Source organism: Magnolia sinica, chromosome 19 (genome assembly GCF_029962835.1).
Source record: "Magnolia sinica isolate HGM2019 chromosome 19, MsV1, whole genome shotgun sequence".
Taxonomy (NCBI): Eukaryota; Viridiplantae; Streptophyta; class Magnoliopsida; order Magnoliales; family Magnoliaceae; genus Magnolia; species Magnolia sinica.
The window spans coordinates 7651033-7657032 of NC_080591.1; the positions used below are offsets into that span (position 1 = coordinate 7651033).

Consider the following 6000-nt stretch of genomic DNA (forward strand, 5'->3'; position numbering starts at 1 on the left):
GAGACAGTGGTTTCCATAAAATCTGAGTGCCTGTGGATCAAGTGTCTTACACCGGAGCTATGATGGACCAAAATGTAACACTTGTGCACCGTCCTTGACACTATGTACCTACGTGGGTTACTTTCTCCAACGTGGGAAGACTTGACGTGCATGAAATCCGATTGTACATTTGTAGGTATAATTCCTTTGTGTTTTCATGTATGATAAAAAAAAATTAGATTGATTCAACACTCAAGTGGGTCACCCAAAATAATTATACCTAAGACCTCTAAATTCATGTGGCATGTCCCATCTATTATATATATTTTTTTCTTTCAGGAAACAGATTTTTCATTCCACGTGTAAAGCTTTACAAAGACCTCCAAATTCATGTAGCATGTCCCAATAATTTTTTTTTTTAAGAAAATGATTTTTCATTTCCGAAGAGATTTCTAAACAGGCTAAATTCAGATTCATGTAGCATGTGCCAATAATTTTTTTTTTTTAAGAAAATGATTTTTCATTTCCGAAGAGATTTCTAAACAGGCTAAATTCAGATTCATGTAGCATGTCCCAATAATTTTTTTTTTTAAGAAAATGATTTTTCATTTCCGAAGAGATTTCTAAACAGGCTAAATTCAGGTAGGCCCACCGACAAAAAAGGTATAGGCTTGCCTTTCCTGTAATCAAAGCAAACAAACTAGCCTTTCCTCAAGCTACACAACCCCACTTTATCCACGAAGAAGAGCCCCCGAATGATGGGGGGAGCTCTCCCGATGATTGGAACTGCCGATGAACCTTATCGTCACTCCCCCATCAAGCTAGACCATCCACTATGGAGTTAGCCTCCCAAGGATTGTGGGAGATGCGAACCTCCATTCTACGCAAGAGATACTCGATCCACATAGACCATGAACAAGGAGATTGCTTAGAGAGGACTCTCACCATCGACTTAAGAGTCACTCGCCACCTTCACTTTGGTGAAGCCGAATCCCGCACACATAGAGAGACACTATCAAGGACCCCCCCGGATCTCTGCCTAGTCGAAGCCGTACCTTGAGGAGAAAGCAAATAGAAATTCACCCGAGCCACAAAGGGCTTGAATTACCTATTGCCGATCCATTTACGTTTATCTTAACCTGGCTATGCTATGGTCTAGTGCACTTGACCACGTGAACTTTCCTCGTATTGGACGCTGGCCCTTCAATCCCAAAGCTCTAAGTGCTTCTGACTTGGACAACTACACTCCCTTGGGAAGACGTAGGAGAGGACTGATTAGGCTGATCCAGCGGTGGACCCTAGAGATCACCCTGGAGTCACAGATCATGGATCGTTCAAAGCGGGCGTCGGTCCTAGGCTCCTAGCCATCCAGAGTTCCCAAAAATGAAGGTGGGGATGATCCCCCTTAAGAGGAGCAAACGGTTAGCAGTTGTAGCTGCTGCCCACCATCTGGTTGCCCTACTGACCGCCAAGGTGGAAATAGATTTGTGGATATTAAAGAGCAACCCAAAACTTCCTCATACCTTCATTGCTGTGTCTCCCCAGGAGAATAAGTGGTCAAACGTCTCAATATGGGACGTTTGATCTGAAGCGATGCAGACCCCTGTCTTGGATTTTAGCGTCCACCGGGATTGCCCTGTGGATGACCTTCCAAGTTAGGAGCGAAAGCTTTGGCGGGAGATTTGCGTGCCACACCCAAAGCGACAAGGCTTTCTTCTCGCTAGAAGTTTTTATGGTTTGACAAGCCAACCTGATGTCGAATTCACCTGAAGCAGAGCCTGTCCAGATACATTTGTTCTCCATGCTAGAGGTACAAATCCCCTCATCTAATATGTGATCGAGGACCACTTGAGGGAGGGGATGTTGCACGACATCTTGCAAACGCAAGCCATTAGGCCCAATTAACTCTTGAACTATTGCTGATTGGAACTTAGTGTTCTTATAGGCGTCATGCTCATCGTGTTCGTGTTTTAAAAAATATTATCTTCTTAGAGCATATTTCGTTTCATGCTCCACTCTCACTTGCTCCAAGTAATACTTCTCCTAGTTCTACATGCTTCTCTTAGTTTCCAGATATACCCGATGCTTCACCTGTGATTCTAGCTCCTTTGCAGGTTTCTTCACAACAAGAGAGAATTATTCCCCTCTCCTCATCCCCCTCCTGTTACTCAATATGTATCCGATCTTTCTATTCCCGATGTATGTCGTTCTACTAGTCCATCGCATCCTCTAGACAGACAAAATCTATTTTATATTTTCGGGTCTCGAGTCCATTTTAATTTGTTCCTACATCATATTATTAGGCATATGCATACCAATGTTGGTAGGATGTAATAACAAACGAGTTACATATATTTGAAAGAGTTTGATGAGATCATAGCCACTTTATATTTTCAAAATGTGTCTGAGGACATAGTCAGGCTGAAACTCTTTCCTTTTTCCTTGAAGGAGAAGGCTAAGACGTGGTTACATTCACTGCGTCTTAGATCCATTGGCACATGGAATGATATGCAGAGGGAATTTATAAAGAAATTTTTTCCACATCATAAAACGATTACCTTTAGAAAAGCAATCATGAACTTTACCCAAAAGGAGGATGAAACATTTTACCAATGTTGGGAAAGGTTCAAGGATTTGATCAGTTCATGCCCACAACACGGCTTTAAAACGTAGCGCATTACAAATTTTTTCTATGATGGACTGACATCTTCCATGCGCCAAATGGTCGAGACAATGTGTAATGGAGAATTCATTAATAAAAATGTCGACGAGGTATGTGATTACCTCGATAGTCTTGCTGAAAAAACACAATCATGGGACTATTACCTAAAATCGAACACCACGTCTAGGCCGACTTAATCTAAGGAGAAAGGTGGATTGTATCTCTTGAAAGAAGAGGATGATCTCAAGTATAAAGTGACTACACTTATAAGGAAATTTGAGGCCATGGAAGGAAAGAAGGATAAGGTTAATGAAAGTGTTTGCGGCATCTGTGATTGCAACATTCATACAATTGAAAATTGTCCTACAATACCCGCCTTTCGAGAAGTGTTGAATGAACAATCCAATGCCGTAAATACTTATCAAAGTCTTTTCAATGGACCAACCTCTAATACGTACAATTCTGGTTGAAAAAGTCATCTAAACTTTAGTTGGAGAAATGGACAAACTGCTACCCCTCAAAGTTTCTTCAATCAAAATCCAAATCAGGGGAAACCTCAAGAAGAACCGGTTCAAAATTTCATGCAAGAGCTGACTCAGGCAATGCAAGATTTTATGCAAAAGATGGATTCACATATGACGGTTATAAAAAAGGGGATGCTTCCTGCACAACCGCTCCCCAATCCTAAACTGCAATATGAGATAAGTAATCTCAGCTCTTCAAATCAAATGGAGCATGCTAAATCTATCACCACTCTTAGGAGTGGGAAGATCATTGCTAAAACCCTTCCGGTTAGGTCCGAAAAGCCTCAAGAACCAGAAGAGGACAACAATGATGAATCTAGTGAGGCCCCATAAAAATTAGAACCGGAACTTCTAGAAAAGTCAGTTGCTCCATTTCTCCAACGGTTGGTCGCACCAAAACCTCTCTCTAACTATCAGGATATCCTAAAGGTGTTGAAACAAGTGAAAGTCAACATTCCTCTACTTGATGTCGTAAAACAAATACTTTCATATGCCAAATTCCTAAAAGACTTATGCACGACCAAACGACGACAGAATATTCAAAAGAAGATCTTCTTGACCAAGAAAGTGAGTGCCATCCTAAAGCAAGACGTGCCACAGAAATTCAAAGATTCCGGTAGCCCAACCATATCGTGTGTAATCAGGGACCATCGAATTGATCACGCACTTCTTGACTTAGGAGCGAGCGTCAATCTGATTCCCTACTCGGTATACAGACAGTTAGGTTTGGAGGAATTAAAACCCACCATAACCACACTATAACTTACCGATCGCTTTGTTCGTGTACCAAGAGAAATAATTGAGGATGTGTTGGTCCAAGTTGATAGATTTTACTACCCTATAGATTTTATCATCCTGGACACCGAACCCATCAATAACATGAACACTCAGATTCCTGTCATTCTTGGTCACCCATTCCTTGCCACTTCAAACGCAATTATCAATTGCAGGAATGGTGTCATGACTATGTCTTTTGGGAATATGACATTGGAGTCAAACATCTTTTTCAATAACGGCAGGAACTTAGAGGATGATGACGATTTCCATGATATTAACATGATTGACTCTTTAGTGGAAGATACGACACCTCTGACCTTATCCTCTGACCCTCTAGAGACGTGCCTGGCCCACTCCCATGATTTTGATGATGACATGATTAGGGAGACATGTGTCTTGCTTGATACTGCACCGGTGCTTGAAGTTAACCGGTGGAGGCCACAATTTGAAGAGTTGCCCCAAACTGATGTAGTACCTCTACGTCTAACCTCAAGCCACCGAAGCTTGACCTAAAATCTTTGCCCTCTGATTTAAAATATGTCTATTTAGGTCAAGATAAGACATAGCCGGTGGTGATCTCTGCCCACCTGGAGAAACAACAGGAGAGTATGCTCATATCTACTCTTATTGAGCATAAGGGAGCCCTTGGATGGACGATAACAGACCTCAAGGGAATCGACCCCTCGATTTGTACTCACCGCATATATCTTGAGGATAATGCGAAGATCGCTCGGCAATCACAACGTAAATTAAATCCAAACATAAGGGAAGTGGTTAAGGTCGAGGTTCTTAAACTATTGGATGTGGGTATCATATACCCCATATCCAATAGTCAATGGGTGAGTCCAACTCAGGTAGTTCCTAAGAAGTCCGGGATCACCATCGTAGCCAATGCCAATAATGAACTCGTGCCAACTAGAGTCACTACTGGTTGGAGAATGTATATTGACTACAGGAAGCTGAATACCGTCACGAGGAAGGACCACTTTCCTTTGCTCTTCATTGATCAAATCTTGGAAAGGTTAGATGGTCATTCCTATTACTGTTTCTTTGACGGGTATTCAGGCTACAATCAGATTGAAATCGCCCCTGAGGATCAGGAAAAGACCACATTTACATGTCTCTACGGCACCTTCACCTACAGAAGGATGCCATTCGGATTATGTAATGCCCCTGCCACCTTTCAACGATGTATGATGAGTATCTTTTCTGACATGGTGGGAAAATATCTAGAGGTCTTCATGGATGATTTCTCTGTTTTTGGTTCATCTTTCAGCAAGTGTTTAGAAAGTCTTAAATGCGTGCTGAAAATATGTGAAGAGAAGAACTTGGTACTTAATTGGGAGAAGTGCCATTTCATGGTTCATAAGGGAATTGTCCTTGGACATATTATCTCGTCCAAATGAATCGAGGTGGATAAGGCAAAAATTGATCTTATCTCTAACCTACCTCCACCCAAGAACATACGGGACGTGCAATCCTTCTTAGGACACGCTGGGTTTTACAGAAGATTCATAAAGGACTTTAGTCTCATCTCTCGTCCTTTATGTAATCTACTTCAAAAGGATGCACCATACGAGTGGACTGAGCCATGTCAGGAAGCTTTCACTAAGCTTAAGGGCATGTTAACTAGTGCACCCATCATACAACCACCCGACTGGAGCCTTCCTTTCGAGCTTATGTGCGACGCTTTTGATTATGCTCTTGGAGCGGTTCTAGGTCAGAGAAAAAATAAGAGGCCTTACATCATTCATTATGTAAGTAAGACTCTAAATCCTGCCCAAGTGAATTACTCGACTACGGAAAATGAACTCTTAGCTGTAGTGTTTGCCTTGGACAAATTTAGGTCTTACCTGATCGGATCCAAGATCATTATCTACACAGATCATGCGGCACTCAAGTATCTTCTTTCTAAGAATGATTTTAAGCCCCGCCTGATAAGATGGATCCTTCTACTCAAAGAATTTGATTTGGAAATTAAAGATAAAAAGGGAGTAGAGAACGTAGTGGCTGATCACCTTTCTCGCCTTAATACCTTTGATTCCCTTGAGGCGACCC

The 6000-nt window shown here is 41.8% G+C and overlaps 1 non-coding gene across 1 annotated transcript; it reads right to left on the reverse strand.

Annotated features, from left to right (window-relative positions):
* Nucleotides 1–2535: 2535 nt before the first annotated feature.
* Nucleotides 2536–2642, reverse strand: LOC131235836 (small nucleolar RNA R71). The gene has a single exon (XR_009166355.1). It is a non-coding gene; the product is annotated as a small nucleolar RNA R71 (small nucleolar RNA).
* Between the last annotated feature and the right edge of the window lie 3358 nt (nt 2643–6000).